This window comes from Stegostoma tigrinum, unplaced genomic scaffold (genome assembly GCF_030684315.1).
Source record: "Stegostoma tigrinum isolate sSteTig4 unplaced genomic scaffold, sSteTig4.hap1 scaffold_54, whole genome shotgun sequence".
Lineage (NCBI taxonomy): Eukaryota > Metazoa > Chordata > Chondrichthyes > Orectolobiformes > Stegostomatidae > Stegostoma > Stegostoma tigrinum.
Window position 1 is genome coordinate 2,306,069 of NW_026728472.1, and position 19,762 is coordinate 2,325,830.

The window sequence follows — 19,762 nt, forward strand, 5'->3', positions numbered from 1 at the left end:
ATAGCATCGCGGGTCACCACTCAGCAGGAGGACTCAGTTCAGGAAGGCAGGTCACCACTGCCTTCTCAAGGTCAACTACTGATGAGCAAGAAATGCTGGCCCAGCCAGGGCCACCCACATCCCACACATTAGTTAAAAAAATACTGTGTGAACAGTCACAACAGGAGGATCCTGGCATCTCATTCCCCTGGAACAAAAACAAAGTTGCTGGAATAGCTCAGCAGATCTGGAAGCATCTGTGACCCTTGTCATTCCCCTGGGATTTACCAAACCTGTTTATTATTTCCACTTCCTCTTTCATTCTGGATCTTTAATTTCTCAATTTCCGTCCACTCGCCTTTTGAGCTCTTCAACAACCCCATTTAGGAAAATGAGAGAAAGCTGGAATTGTCGCAGGGAATTGGGACGTGGGCGGAAGAACGAGGAGAGGCCACATCAAAGAAAGCTCCCATTCCAACAACAGAGCTTCTCAAAACACGAAGGCAACATGAAAGCTTGAGCTGAATGAACATGGTGATGTGTGGGCTGTCATGAGGAAAATGTGACCATGATCACAAATGGTTAAGATCACAGGATCCTAACAGTGCAGAAAGAGGCCATTCAGTGCATCCAGTCTGCACTAGCTCTCTATCCCACCCTGCTCCCCACAAGCCCACATTTACCGCAGCTAACCCAACCACGTAAGCTGCACACTCGGGGACAATTTAGTGCGGCCAATCCACCTAACTTGCAACTTTGGACTGTGGGATGATCACAGTTTAGCTCTAAAGAAGCGAGATTGTGGATTAAGGCTCAAAAAACCTAAACTCTGAAACAATTTCATGGTTTTTGTTTCCAAAAGTAAAATCTGGGGAAAGCTGCAGCCACAACGATTTCAGTTTCTCTCTGGAGGAAGCGAATTTAAAACTCTGACCCGGGGGCGCTCTGAGTTGATAGAGGCCTGTGTCCAGAAATGTAACAGATTCTGAGCAAGGTCGGGGTGAGACAAGGGCAAAAGGCACATGTCACGGGGGGAAGGCAGAAGAGATTAAATTGCAGAAATGCTATTCGTCCTTCAAGGCTGCAGGGAATGGAGTTAGGGCTGGAAAAGAAGCAAATAAACAAAAGATGTGCCTGGAGCCAGGTGTGCAGTGGACTCAGAAACAAATTGAAACAAGAAATGTAAACAAATTGGGGCAGAGTTCACAGTCTGATATTGTTGATCTCAATGAGGAGACCAGAAAGCTGTAAAGCCTGGCTCGTTCTATTCCAGCCAACACACACACGATGGGCCAAGGGTGAATGCTGCTGGCCAGCCAACAATACGCACATCACACAAATGAATGAAAAAAAGCCCTTGATCTGCGCTGTAATTTTCTGCAACTTTAGTTCTGACATTTGCAGTTTGTTTCTGATGATGGCTATAACCCTAAAATTGAACTAGAGTTTAGTATGCGAGAGAAATGTAAAATAAGTCAGCTTTGCTTCAAACACATCACTGTGTAATCTGATGAAGGGTCCAGGCCCGAAATGTCAGCTTTTGTGCTCCTGAGATGCTGCTTGGCCTGCTGTGTTCATCCAGGCTCACATTTTATTATCTTGGAATTCTCCAGCATCTGCAGTTCCCATTATCACTGTGTAATGTTGTATTTGTCCTGTGGGTTGAACAGCTCCTGGAGCTCAGAAAGGACAATCTCAGTGTGGGGGGGGGGGGTGGGGGAATCGTGCACAGCAACTGAGCTTCAGTCGGGGAAAATCCTTCAGGCTCACACTGATGGGGTCAGATGGCACTTTACTCGTTCATGTCTCTCTTCATTGACAGTCAAGCCACAGTGTGGGTTAATCCTGCTGTGTGTAAGAAATGTGTCCCACCTACTGTCTTCCATGTCTCACAGCTCCATGACACGGAACAGAATCTCGTTTCAACCTGGGTTTAGAGTCAAAGGAGGAACAACGGTGAATGCTGGAAATGTGCTTCAAATTAGAGATGAGTGTAAATCAATGACCTGTTCCTGACTGGAAGTGAACCCTCAGGCTCAGGTTTAGGTTTCTTCTACATTGGTAAAGATAAAACAGTATTTCGTAGCCGTACAACACTGAGACCCAGAGCAGTGGGAGCAGGGGTATGAACATCCTGTCCCTGCCTCTGCTGTAACCACACAGAATGCGCCAGGGTGAAGTAAGAGAAGGGTCTGGGTTAGAAATTATATTTCACCAACAATGATGACATGGAGAGTGTTGATAAAATGTTAATTTTCATTTTCAATTACTGCACATAACATGCATATATTTTTGAGGAAAGGATGAAGAGGGGTTCATGCTGGCAGTGGGAAGAAGTTTTTCTGAAGGAGTCTTGTCTGAGACTTTATCACTTTCTTCTGATGTCTCCAGGACATGTCTTTTAATCCCACTTTGATATCATTTCCCAACCTGACTACCTTCCTTCCACTTTTTGATCCAGAAGTAACTGTCAAAAACCAATGATAATGGGAACTGCAGATGCTGGAGAATCCAAGATAACAAAGTGTGGAGCTGGATGAACACAGCAGGCCAAGCAGCATCTCAGGAGCACAAAAGCTGATGTTTCGGGCCGAGACCGATGAAGGGTCTGTGCCGAAACATCAGCTTTTGTTCTCCTGAGATGCTGCTTGGCCTGCTGTGTTAATCCAGCTTCACACTTTATTGTCAAAAACCAATATTTCACTTTGTGGATATTTTCATGAGACAATTTTTTTTTAATTTCAAAAGCTTGAAAGATTGACAAGTCGCCAGGCCCGGGCCAGATTTGTCCTCGGCTGCTTTGGGAAGCGAGAACTGCAATTGCTTCGCCACTTGCGAAGATCTTTGCATCCTTGCTCTCCACTGGAGTCGTACCTGAGGACTGGAGAGAGGCAAATGTAATTCCTCTCTTCAAGAAAGGAAATAGGGAAATCCCTGGCAATTACAGACCAGTACGTCTCACGTCTGTCGTCTGCAAGGTGTTCGAAAGGATTCTGAGGGATAGGATTTATGACCATCTGGAAGAGCATGGCTTGATCAAATACAGTCAACACGGCTTTGTGAGGGGTAGGTCATGCCTCACAAACCTTATCGAGTTTTTTGAGGATGTGAATAGAAAAGTTGATGAGGGTCGAGCTGTGGATGTGGTGTATATGGACTTCAGTAAGGCATTTGATAAGGTTCCCCATTTTAGGTTCATTCAGAAGGTCAGGAGGAATGGGATACAGGGGAACTTAGCTGCTTGGATACAGAATTGGCTGGGCAACAGAAGACAGCGAGTGGTAGTAGAAGGAAAATATTCTGCCTGGAAGTCAGTGGTGAGTGGGGTTCCACAGGGCTCTGTCCTTGGGCCTCTACTGTTTGTAATTTTTATTAATGACTTGGATGAGGGGATTGAAGGATGGGTCAGCAAGTTCGCAGACGACACAAAGGTCAGAGGTGTCATTGACAGTATAGAGGGCTGTTGTAGGCTGCAGCAGGACATTGACAGGATGCAGAGATGGGCTGAGAGGTGGCAGATGGAGTTCAATCTGGATAAATGTGAGGTGATGCATTTTGGAAGGTCGAATTTGAAAGCTGAGTACAGGATTTAGGATAGGATTCTTGGCAGTGTGGAGGAACAGAGGGATTTTGGTGTGCAGATACATAGATCCCTTAAAATGGCCACCGAAGTGGACAGGGTTGTTAAGAAAGCATATGGTGTTTCGGCTTTCATTAACCGGGGGATTGAGTTTAAGAGTCGTGAGATCTTGTTGCAGCTCTATAAAACTTTGGTTAGACTGCACTTGGAATACTGCGCCCAGTTCTGGTTGCCCTATTATAGGAAAGATGTGGATGCTTTGGAGAGGGTTCAGAGGAGGTTTACCAGGATGCTGCCTGGACTGGAGGGCGTAGCTTATGAAGAGAGGTTGACTGAGCTCGGTCTCTTTTCATTGGAGAAAAGGAGGAGGAGAGGGGACCTAATTGAGGTATACAAGATAATGAGAGGCATAGATAGAGTTGATAGCCAGAGACTATTTCCCAGGGCAGAAATGGCTAGCACGAGGGGTCATAGTTTTAAGCTGGTTGGAGGAAAGTATAGAGGGGATGTCAGAGGCGGGTTCTTTACACAGCGAGTTGTGAGAGCATGGAATGCGTTGCCAGCAGCAGTTGTGGAAGCAAGGTCATTGGGGTCATTTAAGAGACTGCTGGACATGCATATGGTCACACAAATTTGAGGGTGCATACATGAGGATCAATGGTCGGCACAACATTGAGGGCTGATGGGCCTGTTCTGTGCTGTACTGTTCTATGTTCTAAAAGCCTTACATCAGGTTTAATCGATCAAACACAAAACAGCCCTCTTGATTTACACCCAAATGACATCCCTGTGCTCCTGAGAATGTGAGATTTGGACACAGACACAAGATGCTGCTGGTGTAAGTTAGCAACAAAATGGCTTCTAGCCTGGGAACTGTAAATTCTGCTGGAGCTGCTCTTTTCGCCTGGGAACTGTGAGTTCTGCGAGAGCTACATAAATAATGCAGGAATGATAAGATAACGCAGTACTAACCATTCTCGCTGCCCTTCAGTTGCAAATGTCGTGGCGCTATGTGGTGAGATAAAAAGTAACCTCTGTGTTGTGATGTAAGTTGTTTACCAGTTAATGTTATAGGATTATGTAACTGTCAATGAAGCAATATCATGTACTGATTGTTTGAATACACTGTGCGATCACATCATGTACCCTGCTTTAAGAAAAGTATAGAAATGTCTTTGTATTAGCCTGTGGGTTGCAGCTCCTCCGAGGAATACGGAAGTCCTCAACTTCTGCGTTTTACAGATGATCTGTACCCGGCCGTATGATGAAATAAAACGTAAAGCCTTAAACAGCCAGACCGACTGTGAATGTTCATTGACTGATCACGGAACCGAGAAACCCCACCGGGGGTCGAGATTTCCACAGGGATCGGGTGAATCCTGAGAGGAGTGTAAGTGAAGTTGGAGTACGCTTCAGAAGGAGATCACCACTGATGCAAAGTGGCAGCAGCCTGTACCGTCTACAAGATGCACTGCAGTGACTCAGCAAGGCTCCTCCAACAGCGCCTTCTGAATCTGCAGTCTTCAACATCCAGAAGGACAGGGGCAGCAGTCACATGGGAACGCTACCACCTGCTAGATCCCCTCTAGGCCACATACTGTGCTGACCTGGAAATATGACATGGAGATGTTGGTGTGGGATTGGAGTGGACAAAGTCAGGAGTCAGGTGACACCAGCTTATAGATCAACAGGTTTATTTGAAATCACAAGCTTTCTGAACGCTGCACCCAACTTTGTCACTTTCTCATGATGTGTAATAAAGTAATAAAGTGGCGCCTCATCTGTCAAAGGTGGAACACCCCGAAAGGTTATGATTTCAAATAAACCTTTTGGACATGAACCTGGTGTTATGTGTCATCTGACTTTGGCCTCGGAATATATCATGTTCCTTCTGTGTCGCTTGGTCACATTCCTGGAAGTCTCCCTCAGTAGCACTGTGGATCTATCAACAGTACATGGACCATAGCTAGCTCCATCCTCTCCAGGGCGGGTAGCGATGGGCAATAAATCTGGGCATACAGTAATGCCAATGACTCATAAGCAAATACAATATTTAGATCAGTGAGGGAGTTATGGGGAGGGAGTGAGGGAGGGATGGGCAGGGAGCGAGGCAGGGGCAGGAGAGGAGGGAGCAAGAGAACGAAAGTGAGGGGGAGGGAGCGAGGGAGTGGTGATGGAGTGAGGCGGGGGGGAGAGTGGGAGTGAGGGGGCACCACTGGGAGGGAGGGAACCAGTGAGGGAACAAAGGACAGGGATCAGTGGACAGGGAGCGAGGCGTGGGGAGGAAGGGAGCAAGGGACGGGGTAGGAAGGGAGTGAGGGATGGGGAGGGATGGAGGGAGAATGTGACAGGGAGTGAGCAAGGGGCAGGAAGGGAGGGAGCAAGGGAGTGAGGGATGTGGAGAGTGGGGCCGAGGGACGCAAAGGGAGCAAAAGAATGGGGAGTGAGTGAGGGAGAGAGGCATGGGGAGGGAAGGAGTGAGGGTCGCAGGGGAGGGATGAGGAGTGGGTGAGGGAGCGACAGGGATCGAGGGAGTGGGGGACCAGGATCGAGTGAGTGAGGGACCAGGATCGAGGGACTGAGGGCGAAGATCCAAGGACGGGTGCGAGAGACCGAGGGATTGGGGGAGGGAGCAAGTGAGGGAGGATGTGAGGGAAATGGATGGAGGGAGTGAGGAACGTGGAGGAGGGAGAGAGTGTGGGAGCAAGGGACAGGGAGGCAGAGTTTGAGGGACGAGGAAGGGAGCGATGGGTAGGGAGCGATGGGGAGGGAGGGACAGGGATGTGGGAGTGATGGGGAGGGACAGGGAGGAGGGAGGGGGCAAAGGACATGCTAAGGGTGGGAGTGAGTGATAGAGAGGAGTCAAGGGAGGGAGTGAGGGATGGGGTGTGAGAGACGGGGAGCGAGGAATCGAGGGACGAGGAGTGAGGGACGGGAGTGAGGGATGTGAGTAGGGAGGGAGCAAAGGATTTGGAGGCATGGAGTGAGGGACAAGGCATTTCCGGGGAGGGAGCAACGGATGGGGAGGGGGAGGGATGAGGGATGGTGAGGAGGCAGGGAGCAAGAGACGTGGTAAAGTTTGGAGTGAGAGATGGAGAGGGATAAAGGGAGGGAGTGAGGTATGGGGAGGGAGAGACGGCGAGTGAGGGGCAGGGAGCGATCAAGTGAGGGACGGAGAGGAAGGGAGCAAGGGATGTAAGTAGGGAGCAAGGAAGGAGGGAGGGAGCGAGGGAGGAATTTGGAAGGAGCGAGGGAGGGGAGAAGGTGAGAGGGATGGAGGGGGGTGAGAGGGAGGGTAGTGGTAGGGGTGGGAGTGAGGGAGAGACGGGCAGCGAGGCAGTGAGGGATGGGGATGAAGGGAGCAAAGGACCTGGTCAGGGAGGGAGCAAGGGAGAGAGTGAGGGAGGGGAGGTACGGGGACATGAGGAAGGGAGGGTGGGAGCGAAGGATGGGGTGGCAGTGAGCAAGGGATGAGGAAGTGACTGGGAGGGATCAAGTGAGGACGGGAAGGGAGAAGGGGAGGGAGCAAGGGGGGAGAGATGGGAGGGTGAGCACAGGATGTGGAGGGAGTGAGGGAGGAACAGGGAGGGGGTTGGGAGGAAAGGACGGGAAAGGGCAGTGAGTGAGGGAGAGGGGAAGGAGCGAGGAAGGGACAGGGAGGGTGGAAGGGAGGGTTAGGGAGGGTGAGAAGGAGGGAGGGAGGGACTGAAGGACAGGGAGGGAGGGAATGTGGAGGGAGCGAGGAAGGAGCAAGGGGGGATAAAGGAGGGGGCAAGCAGGGAGCGATGGGCCGATCGATGGACCAAGCACGGGACGAGGAGGGAATGAGGGACAGGGAGGGAGCGAGCGAGGGATTGTGGGATGAGGATGGAGGGAGAAAGGGATGTTGGTGAACGGGAGGTAGGGAGAAAAGAATGGGGAAGGGAGTGAGGGATGGGTGGGGAGGGGGGAGGGAGGGAGGGGTGGGAGAAAAGTAGGGAGCGAGGAACAGAGAAGGAGCGACGGAGGAAGGTATGGGGAGGGAGCGAGGGAAAGGGAACGAGTGAGGGAGAGAGTGAGAACGGAGCGAGGGATGAAGCAAGGCAGAAGTGAGGAAGGAACTAGGGACGGGGCCTGAGTGAGGGAGGGAGCGAGGAGGTAGCAAGCAGGGAGCAAGGAGGGACCAAAGAGGGAGGAACGGACCGATTAAGGGACCGAGCGAGGGATAGGGAGGGAGTGAGGAGCGGGGTGGGAGTGAGGGAACAGGAGACGGAGATGGAGAGATCTGAAATGAGGAGCCGAGTGACAGGGAGCGAGGAAACAGGAATGAGGGACAGGGAGGGAGCGAGTGAGGGAGGGAGGGACAGGGAGGAAGCAAGGAATTGGGTGATAAGGAGTGGAGAACGTGGAGGGAGGGAGTGAGTGATGGGGACGGAGCAAGGAAGGGAGCGAGGGACAGAGGGGGAGCGAGTGAATGGCGGATGAAGCGAGTGAGCGAGAGGGATGGGGAGTGAGTGAGTGAGTGATGGGCAGCGAGAAATGGGGAGTGAGGGATGGGGATGGAGTGAGTGACAGAGCGAGGGATGCGAAGGGAGCAAGGTAGCAAGGGATGGGGAGGGAGAGGTGGGGAGGGAGGGAGCAAGAGACGGGGAGGGAGTGACGGAGGGAGCTAGAGATGGGAAGGGAATGAGGGAGCAAGGGACAGGGTGGGGACGAGGGAGGAAATGAGGGAGGAGGAAGGAGGGAGTAAGCGGGTAGCAAGGGACTGGGCCGGGGACAGGGAGTGAGTGAAGGAAAGAGACAGGGAGGCAGTGAGGGATGCGGAGGGAGCAAGCGAGGGAGCAACGGTCGGGGAAGGAGTGAGGGATGGGTAGGGAGCGAGGGATGGAGAGGGAGCGAGTGAATGGTGGATGAAGCGAGTGAGCGAGAGGCAGAGGGAGGGATGGAGAAGGGACGACATGGGAGAGAGGAATGAGAAGGGAATGAGCGAGGGAGTCAGGGACAGGGAGAGAGTGAGGCACAGGGAGGGAGGGAGCAAGGGACAGGATGGGAGGGCCTGGGAGCAAGGGACAATGATCAAGGACCGAAGGGCAGGTGCAATGGAGGGGGAGTGAGGTACGTGTGGGAGGCAGGGAATGAGGGACGAGTGAGGGAGTGACGGGGAAGGATTGATGGAGGGAAGGACTGGGACAGGGGAGGGAGAGAGGGAGGGGTGTAGGGAGTGAGGGACGCAGGTGCAAGGTGGGAAGGAGGGAGGGACTGGGAGGAAGGAAGCGAGCAAGGGGCCAGGAGTGAGGGAGTGAGGCATGGGGAGGAAGAGAGCATGGGACGGGGCTAGGGAGGGAGCAAGGGATGGAGTGAGAGAGAGGGAATGAGGGTCAGAGTGGGAGTTAGTGAGGGACAGCGAGGTAGCGAGGGATGGGGAGGGAGTGAGGGAGGGAGCAAGGAGGTAGAGGGGGATCAAGGAGGGAGCAAGTGTGGAGCTATGACTGATCGAGGGATCGAGCAAGGGATGGGGAGGGATTGAGGGACGTGGTTGGAGCGAATGAGGGAGTGAGGGATAGGGAGGGAGTGAGGGATAGGAAGGGAGTGAGCGAAGGAGCGACGGACAGGGAGCAATGGAGCGATGGGGTGGGAGCAAGGGGCGAGGAGTTATGGAGGAATGGCAAGGGAGCAAGGGATGGGGAGGGAGCTAGGGACAGGAAGGGAGCGAGGGGCGGGAAGGAAGCAAGGGAGCAAGGACAGGGAGGGGGAGAGGGAGGAAACAAGGGAGCAGTGAGGAAGGAGTAAGGGAGTAGCGAGGAACTGAGCGAGGGACCAGCCATGAGTGAGAGAAAGAGACAGGGAAGGAGTATGGGACAGGCAGGGACTGAGGGATGGCCAGGGAACAAGGGATGGGTTGGGAGTGAGGGAGTGAGTGATGGGGAGGGAGCAAGTGAGTGACAGATGAAGTGAGTGAGCGAGACGCAGTGGGAGGAAGAGAGCGATGGATTGGAAGGGAGAGAGAAGGGACAGCAAGGGAGCGAGGGACAGGGAGGGAACAAGGGAGGGAGCGAGGGATGGGGAGAGAGTGAGGTACAGGGTGGGAGCGAGGGAGTTAAGGATGGCGAGGGAGTGAGGTACTGGGAGGGAGTGAGGGAGCTATGGATGAGGAGGCAAAGAGGGAATGAGTGATGGGAAGGAAGCGAGGAAGCAAGTAAGCAAGGAAGAGAGGGATGGAGCAAAAGAGAGAGGGTCAAAGTGAGGGAACAAGGGACCGGGAGGGAGGGACCGAGAGATGGGGAGGGACCAAGCAAGCGATGGGGAAGGTGTGAGTGAGGGAGCGAGGGACAGTGAGGGAGGGAGGGAGGGAGGGTCGGCGAGTGAGCAAGGGGCAGGGAGGAAGGGAGCAAGGGAGTGAGGGACAAGGAGAGAGGGAGTGATGGAGCGAGGGACAGGATGTGAGCTTGGGAGGGAGAGAGTGACATAACGGGAGTGAGAGAGGAAGCAAGTGGCAGGGAGGGAGTGACAGAGGGAGGGACTGGAGCAAGGGACGGGAGCAAAGGACAGAGGGACAGGAGAGAAGGATGGGGAGTGAGCTCGCAATGGGATCAGGGGATGGGGAGGGATTGAAGGATGGAGAGGGAGGGAGGGACAGGGAAGGAGCAAGAGACATGGAGCGAGGGACAGGGAAGGAACGAGGGGTATGGAGGGACAGGGAGGGTAAGTGGCAGGGAGTGAGGGACAGGGAAGGACAAGGAGGGGTAGGGACAGGGAGGGTCAGGGAGGTAGACAGGGTTGGACGGACAGGGTGGGAGCCTGTTTCTCTCAACACAGAGACAAACAACAATGTAGTTTGCTGTGCTGCTTGGCACTTTTTAATGAGCGTTAATTACATATTGAAGTTATGGATGCAGTCAGTGGAATGGTGCCTTTTCTCTTTGGCCTGTGAGTTGAGAGAAACATTGACATGTTTCCCTGTAATCCCCTGTGGGATAAGGTTGGATAAACCAGCACTACCCTCAGTCTGTTACCATAGCGACAGGCTGCTTCATTGCTGAAACATTGAACTGAAATGAGAAAATCCTGGATGGATTGCTTAATGAGTGAATTTGATTGATTGATGAATTTGGGTAAAGGGATATTTCAGCACATTCTTCAGCTGCTGCCTGAACTTAGTCTGGGTCACGGCATAAATCGCGGTGTTTGTGCAGCAACTGAGGAGCTGCAGCATGAAGCCCAATTCCTGCACAAAGTCATTTAGATACACAGAGTCATACCCAAGTGTCCACATTCGGCCCGATATAGAAAACACCATGAATGTTGACCATAACAGGATGAAATTGGCCGAGATCACAAACAGTAAAATGATGGATTTTTTTCGATTTCTCATTTCTGTGTCACACTGACCGTCCCCATTGGTGTGAGCCCGGAGTCTCCTGCGGGCTCTGCTGGTCACTAAAATGTGTCTGACGGTGAAAACATTGAGCAGCAGAATCAGGAGAAACGGGAGAGCCGGGGTTAGAATGTGGTGGAGGAACTCGATTGTGATCCAGGCACGAGATAACAAAACATTGTCTGTTACCACACAAAACCAGGGGAGGTTCTTCAGCCAATAGCGAGCTGTGAGCATAAAATACCAGAAAATGTTCTTCAAACAGCTCAGCACAGTCACTGTTCCCAGAACCACAGCCGCCGTTTTCTCACTGCAATATTTACTTTTCAGCTTCTGGCAACAAATGGCCACAAATCGATCAAAGGTGAAAGTGACGGTGAACCAGACAGAACAGTCAGTGGCTGCATAAAGCAGGACGGCGTGGATATTGCACACGCGGATGGACCGCAGGAAATAAAACTGTTCCTGATAAACAATGGGAATGTGTCTCAATATCAGGTCGAGGATAATGACCAGTAGATCGGCCACTGCCATGGCCCCCAGGTAACGTCTGATACATGGAGATAATCCACAATCTTTATAAAGCAGGACGTAGATCGTCTCTACATTAACTGTGAGGAAGGAAAACAAATAAAATATATATCAGCCTGGAGGCAAAGTTACCAGTTTGACTGAGGACCGAGTGACATTTTCAAATGTATCCCTGATTATTTGAAATAAATGAAGCTGAAACAACAAATAGTAAGGTTTCAATTTTTATTTAACGACAAATGTGACATAAATCAGAAAGAAACTCTCCCTCCCTAAAGACACAAACGCACATACATGAGAACAGTTGGTTTCTAGAACATTCCCACACAGACTCGATCACTCGAGAGCAGACACAGGTCACTTCTTTACAGTTCCTGATACAGAGGGTGAAGATGGTGCCGCCCTGACGGATCCTCTCCCAGTTCCTTGAAGACAAACGGAGGATGGAAATTTCTGCCTTTTAGACTAAATTGTGGTCAGTTTTCGGTTGTGAAGAAACATGAACACAGGGAAAATGTATTCACCCCTTTAACTGCCTGAGGGGATTTTGAAACAGTGTCTCCTTCTCCCTGGAATGGGATCTTTTCCCTCAGGATCTTATCCTTTGTTCAATTAACTGGCAACCAATCATTCCCAAATAATGTCATTTACAGAACGTTCTGGGGAATATCGGATACAGAGTGTTCCGGGGAACGTTGGTTACAGAATGTGATGGAGTCAAAAAGATCCACATCACAAAAGGCCCTTCTGTCAATCAGTTTCGGTGAAACCCACTCAGCCTTGCGGTGGAAATCTCTCCCCAAACTCAACACAACTGGCAAACACAAATTAAAGGCATTGCCAGATCAGCTGAAGTGGTCAGTTATCTCACATTCTCAATCCACCTCACAGAACCAGCCCAGACACCACAAACACAGATGGAATATCTGTTCAGAATGGAGCACTGTGCAGACCAGGCTAGTGTCCTGCTCAATACAACCCGGCAATCTGTCCAGAGTGGGACACTGTGCAGGCCTCACCAGTCAAATAGATATCAGTCCAGCACGGGGAGCTGTGCAGACCACACCAGTGCATTGATCTATAAACCCGGACCAGTTATCTCTCCAGCACCGGGGGCTGTGAAGTGAACACCACTGAACTGATCTGTAAACCCGGAGCAGTTACCCTCCCAGTGTGTAGATCAGTACAGACCACCCCAGTGCAGTGGTCGGTAACGCTGTGTTAAATCACTGCCCAGCCTGGGGAAACTTGCAACCCATGCTGGAAGTGACAGGATGTACAGCTCCCATCCACTTACAGCTCCATATCTCCAATGTGCCATGACAAGAGGTGCCATGGGTGTGAAAATCACTGCCAGTGAGAGATGGGGGGCATCAGTTTAAATACAAACAAATGGGATGGGTTGGATAGACAGACAGAGAGGGGGAGACTGACAGACAGTGTCATGGAAGGATGCATTCACAAGTTTTAGAATGCTGACATGTCGACATTTCGATAGCATCTTGCAACATGGGTTAGTTTTTCAGGAATGATGCGTGAATAAGATATAGCTGTGAGTTTAGATGATGGAAAGTTGTGAATGAGCATTTGTTCTGCATTTGTGACTGAGAGAGTGGTGAGCACAGTCTTTGGCTCATTGGGCTGAATCTAACGATAATTTGTCTCAGTGACATTTTAATTGTGTGTGACAGAGGCATAGTCTGTAGGAGGCCGAGCTAATTTTCTGATCCTATATTATCAAACTCCCCTCATTATCTACCTACCCCAGCACATGGCATTCCTCTCATTCAATGCCAGCCCGATTCTCCCACCCATCATGGCTGGTAATAGTTCCCATCGCCTGGATGGCCCGTGTATTCCATGATCCCTGGTGCAGTTGCCATCTTTAAAAGGCCAATGGGCACACATTTGAACTTTCTCAGTTCGCAGCCACCCTGCACGGTTTACCCTGAGCCTGGCAGATTAAGGGGCAATTGCACCAATATTTATCGAAAGGGACACAGAGGTCCTGGTGGGTGGCCTAGAACAAAGGAGGACCATTCTTTTAACAGAGGAAACCACACCAACAGACCCACCAAGCATGGCCTGAGCTCACCACCCAGCTCAGTGCAGTACCTGCAGTCTGAAGAAATGTCCAGCAACACAGGACAAGCAACAATAACCTTCCCCGCTGTCAGGGTAAGTATCAGCATATTCTCTCTGCCACTCCGCTACTCCCCGACACTGAAAACACTGCATGGATCCAACATTGTCGACTGATTCAATCCGGACACCTCACCCCTTCCCCCTCACCTACACCATCACTAACAGCAGGGCCATGCACATTCACCTTCATTCCCTCCCTCCCTTTCCCTCATTCCAGGAGGAACAGCCTGGAATAGGACAGAAAAGGCCAAGCAGGGCGGTGGTGTTCCCCACATCAGTTCCCTCACCCACCTTCTCCCACTGCATGGGGAGGGCCCTGGAATGAGCCAGAGAGAACCAGGACGATCCGTGTGGATATTTCAAAATATACACGTCCCACCGACCGAGTAAGGATCAATGTTCAGTGAAGGGTAATTCTCACTTTAACCCCACTGTCAGTTCCATTTCCACCTGGCACAGCTTAGAAACCGTGCCCCTGATGCCATCTCCCTTTTATATCGAGCTGGTACGAATGGAATCCCCACGGTCTCGGCGGGCAGGAGGGTGGGCTCACAACACATCGTCTCCACCAGCTCCCAGGAAGGGAGCACGGAGTGTCCCTCCTACACCTCCTCCTTCAGACAGCTCAGACACTGAAACTAACCTGTAATATTTACTAGTCTCCCAACTTGTCCTTACATCTTCAATAATCAAGCATTGAAAATCTCATAGAGTCACAGTCCCCACGGAACAACTGAAACACTGTCACACTCACTGGAGAGAGCAAATACTGATGTACTCTCATGGAGTGACTCAAATAATGAACTGCTGTCCACGGAATAACAGAAATCCTGACACACACCAGATGGAATGAATGAAATATTGACAAACCACTGACCCAGAGAAATTCTGATAGGCTCCCCTTATTTGTGTAAGTATCGGTGTATTTGTGTGTGTTTCTGTGTGTCTCTGTGTGGGGCAGGTATGACAGTCTCTGTGCTGTTTGATGTGACGCAATGCCTCCCTCTGCTGGCCTCCACACGCCACTGCACAGGCAGCAGCCGTGGATGGGAACCATCAGGGATTTATTCAGAGAGGGCCTGGAGGGCAGCAGCTCACAATACCATCCAAACTGATTTCTTCCTCATGTACTTGTCTAAATGTCTTTTAAGCATGGTAACTGTACCCACCTCCACCATTTTGCCTGGAAGTTCATTCCATACACGATCAATTCTCTGAAAATTATTGCCCCTCATGTCTTTTATTTAAAAGAAGCTTGCTCCTCAAAACTTGAAACATCCCCATCGTCTTGAAATCCTCCACCCTCGGAAAAAGGTTGTGACATTCAAATTATCTCTATCCATGTTGATTTATAAGCCTCCATCAGGTAATCCCGCAACCTCCTACGCACAAGTGAGAAAATTCCCAGCCTATCCAGCCTCTCCTTATAACTCAAACCATCCATTCCCAGCGACATCCCAGTAAATCTCTGCTGATCCCTCTCCAGATTAATATTATCCTTCCTATAACAGTGCGACCAGAACTGGACACAGTCCTCCAGAAGATGCCGCAAAAACGTCCTGTGTAATCTGAAAATGACATCCCAACTCCTGAACTCAAAGGTCCGAGCAATGAAGGCCACAAACTAAACACCTTTTTAAACACCCTGTCCATATGTGACACAGGCTTCACAGAACTGTACCTGATAGTCTATATGCGTTTCTGCAACACTACCAAAGGCCCTAATTTAAATTGTATAAGTCCTGCCTTGTTTGTTTTTCCAAAAACAATGTCTCGCATTTATGCAAATTAAACACAATCTGCCACACCACAGCCCAGTGAGTGATATTCCCACCCCCAAAACAACCCTGACATGTTTTGAAAGACCCTCCCATCCCCAGAAGGCCTACAAACGCTGGCCTTTATTTTCGCAAAGACCCTGCACTTGGTTTGCCTTGTGTGGGCAGGAGGAGAGGTGGGGGTAGATTGCAGACCAGCCAGTGGTGAGGAGATGCTGGAATATAATGTGTTGCTTTGTAACATTTAATGGTTTTAGGAGGAGGGCAGCAACACGTTCGAGGTGGGAAATAGTGATCTTTGAGTTTAGGATTTGGGATGGCATTTTCAGATTGTACAGGACATTGGTGAGGCATCTTCTGTGGTATTGTGTCCAGTTCGGAATGCACTGTTATCGGAATGATAATATTAATCTGGAGAGGGATCAGCAGGGGCTGGAGCTTATGCTCTTTTCTCTTCTCTGGTGCTCAGTAATAGTATCTATTCAATAATCTACATAGTGCAGAGTATGTCTGCAGGGTTTTTATCCCTCGTGTTGCAGTCTACAGATAAGAGCCATTTAAGCTGGAAATCCTGGCCAAGCAATGAAAGATGTGAATAGTTTATCTCAATGGCACAGCACATGCACTCAACATCCTGTAGTTAGACCATAAGACCATAAGTCATAGGACTGGAAGTAAGGCCATTCAGCCCATCAAGTCCACTCTGCTATTAAATCGTGGCTGATGGGCATTTCAACTCCACTTCCCTGCACTCTCCCCATAGCCCTTGATTCCTTGTGAGATCAAGCATTTGTTGATCTCTGCCTTGAAGGCATCCAACGTCCCGTAGTTGAGGCAAGTGCCTTGCATTTGTTGAACACGGAAAAATCTTCCCTGTGTAAATCTGTAAAGTCAACCAGAATTTGATAAATCCAAACTCAGCTGAAATCTGGCGCACAAAATGTGACCCAAAACCTGGGCGTGACTTTGGGCTTCTGTCATGGGTAGCGCCAATGCCTCTTTGCCTGTGCTCTGATTTGATTCCCATCCCTGAATCTGTGGTAATGTCACTAGCTCTGAACCAAAGGTTCTGGATTCAAGTCCTGCCAGTCACAGAGGTGTATCACGGCCTGTCAAAACAGGCTGATGGGTGACTATACAGGAGAGTAATGTTGCAGATTCAGGGGCCATCGCAGTGTGATGGTAGTGTCTCCACCTTTGGGTCCAAAGGCCTGGATTCAAATTCCCCAGATATGTTTCATAATATGCCTGAACAAGTTGGTTAATTTTTTTCTAGAATTGTGGTTTGATTGAGAAAGAAGCGGTATCAGTGTTGAATTTCACAATTTAGCCCCAGGGTAACAGAAGAATAATGTTGCGGGATCAGGGACGATTGCAGTGTGGTGGTAATATCCCTACCTGTGGGCATAAAGGTCGAGATTCAAATCTCACAGAGCTGACTCATAGTATGTTTGAACAAGTTGATTTTTTTTCTAGAATTAGATTAGATTCCCTACAGTGTGGAAACAGGCCCTTCGGCCCAACAAGTCCACACTGCCCCTGGAGGATCCCACCCAGGCCCATCCCCCTGTAACCCACACACCCCTGAACATTACAGGCAATTTAGCATGGCCAATCGAACTAGCCTACACATCTTTGGACTGTGGGAGGAAACTGGACCACCCGGAGAAAACCCACGCAGACACGGGGAGAACGTGCAAACTCCGCACAGACAGTTGCCCGAGGCTGGAGTCGAACCCGGGTCCCTGGCGCGATGAGGCTGCAGTGCTAACCACTGAGCCACTGTGCTGCACTTTGGGGACTTAATCGAGAAGCAAGTGGTATCAGTGTTGAATTTCAGAATTCAGGCCCGGGATAACAGAAAGCACAGCCATTCGTGTTGATTCAAGTAAAACTTGCACTTTGTATGTGTGTATAAAATCATGAAGGGGATCGAGAGAGTGAATTGTCAACGTCTTTTTCCCAGAGCATGGGGAGTCAGAAGTTAGAGGGCAAAGATTAAAAAGAAAATGGAATGAACTGCCAGACGAAATGCTGGAGGCTATTGAAAACAACATTGTAAAGGTATCTGGATGGGTATATGAATTGGAAGGATCCAGAGGAATATAGTCCAAATGCTGGCAAATAGGATGAGATTAATTCGGATATCTGGTCAGCATGGACATGTTGGACCAAAGGATTTGCTACATCTTTCGAATCAATCATCCAGTTGTTCAGGATCTCTTTGTAATCTAAGACACCCCTCCCTCTCTACATTCAAATAATCTCAGTGTATATATACATACATACATACACACACACACACACACACACACACACACACACACACACACACACACACACACACACACACACACACACACACACACACACACACACACACACACACACATAGCCGTGTCTCTAAGACTGAGATATATACGTTTTGATCAACAAGCAGATCGAGGGTTATGGTGAGAAGACAAACATGTCAAGCATAATCAAATAGCAGAGCAGATTCGATGGACCAAATGGTTAATTCTGCTCCATCTTCTTATATTGTCTGGTCAGAAGGTATCATGAATATTTTCCGAAGAGAGCAGTGATGGCTGAGATTGGTAAATACTTTACAGAGCAGAGTCAATCGGAATACGGAATAGTTTTGAGGGGATGAATGGCCGACATCTGCTCCTATTTGTTGTGTTCTTGAAAAAGGAGGCAACCTGCTGTGAGGGTAACACACTTTAAGGAGTCTCCTAATTAACATTGAGATAAGAATGTATCTTTCTCTTTAGTATTGTGCTCTCTGTGGTGTTCTCATCCCCAGGCAACAGTGAACACTGGGTCAGTGAAGATATTCAAGGCAGAGGTCAACTGACCTTTCATGGACAAGAGAGTCCATTATTGGGAATAAACAGGAAAGGGGTGTTCAGCCACAAACAGATCAGCCATGATCTTTCTAAATTAAGCAGCAGGCTTCAGGGTCCAATTTGCCAACTGCAACTCGTATCTTGTGTGTTACTCTCTCACTCCAACCCTCAAGGCTGTTACAGAGGGAAAGGAATTCCCCATTCAAACAATGAGATGGTTCTGGCAATGAGATAGGAGATCATTTCTCCTCTCTCAGGAGTTACACAGGATTAAAATGACACATTCAGACATGGAGTCAGAGAGACATAAAGATATACAGTATACAAACAGACCCTTCGATCCAACTCGTCCTCGCTGCCCAAATATCCTGAATAAATCTAGGCCCATTTGCCAGCATTTGGTCCATACTTCTCTCAAGTGTTCCCAAACGTATATTCATCCAGATGCCTTTTAAATGTTGTAATTGTACCAGCCTCCACCACTTCCTCTGGCGGCTCATTCCATAAACACACCACCCTCTGCATGAAAATGTTGCTCTTTAAGTCCCTTTTAAACCTTTCCCCTCTCCCCTTAAAGCTGTGCCCTCTCGGCTTGTACTCCCCCAACCCCGGGGAAAAGACCTTGATTCTTTCCACCTCTGTGCCCCTTATGGCTTTGCAAACATCTGGAAGGTCACTCGTCAAAGACATTTTTTTCAAATTTTATTGTGTACCAATTGTGGCATTTTTCCACACAGCACCCACAGCCAAAAATGAAATTAATCATTAAGATTATCTGTGTTCATGGTGTTGTTAAAGAGATAAATGTTAACCAGATGATAGGAAATCTCCCCTCCTCCTCAACACGTGTCCGGGGAAAACCGGGCACCTGATTGAGAGGGCAGACTAGATGTATTGCTGCATCTAAAAGGCAGCATTTTTGACAGTGTAGCATTCTACTCAAATGTCAGTCTATATGCTGTGCTTGTTTTTTAAACACTCAAGGATCAGAGTCATTGACAGTACAACCTCTACCTGATGATCTGACAACAAATAACCCTAACGGTGTGTTGCTGAGCACAGAAACACCTGGACAACCAGCTGCACACCACAGGAGAGGCCCTGCAACCTTTCCCAGCTGCTACACAGTGAGCCCTGGTTAGCTAACAGGAAATGCAGAGTAGAGATAATGATTTATTTTCAGTTTGGGAAGCTGCAACTACTGGAATTCTTCAGGGATCACTGTGAGGTCATCAACAGCTCACACACTAGATTACCGCTTTGGATCAAGGGCTGATAGGATTGGAGCTCAATTTGCTAGTACACCAGCAGAGTCATCCAATAAGATGTCGAGTGGAGGCTGAGCATCTACAACGGGCTGTAGGCAGGGGATGAGAATGAGCAAACTTTCGGGATTGCAAATAAAACAGTGCAGTGTGTGTTATGGGAAGTTTGTATTTCGGCGAAAGGATAAAACAGCAGTAAATTATATGACTGGAGAAGGAACGCAGAGGTCAGTGCCACTGAGGGATTTGTGCGTCCTGGTACATAAATCATATAATATTGT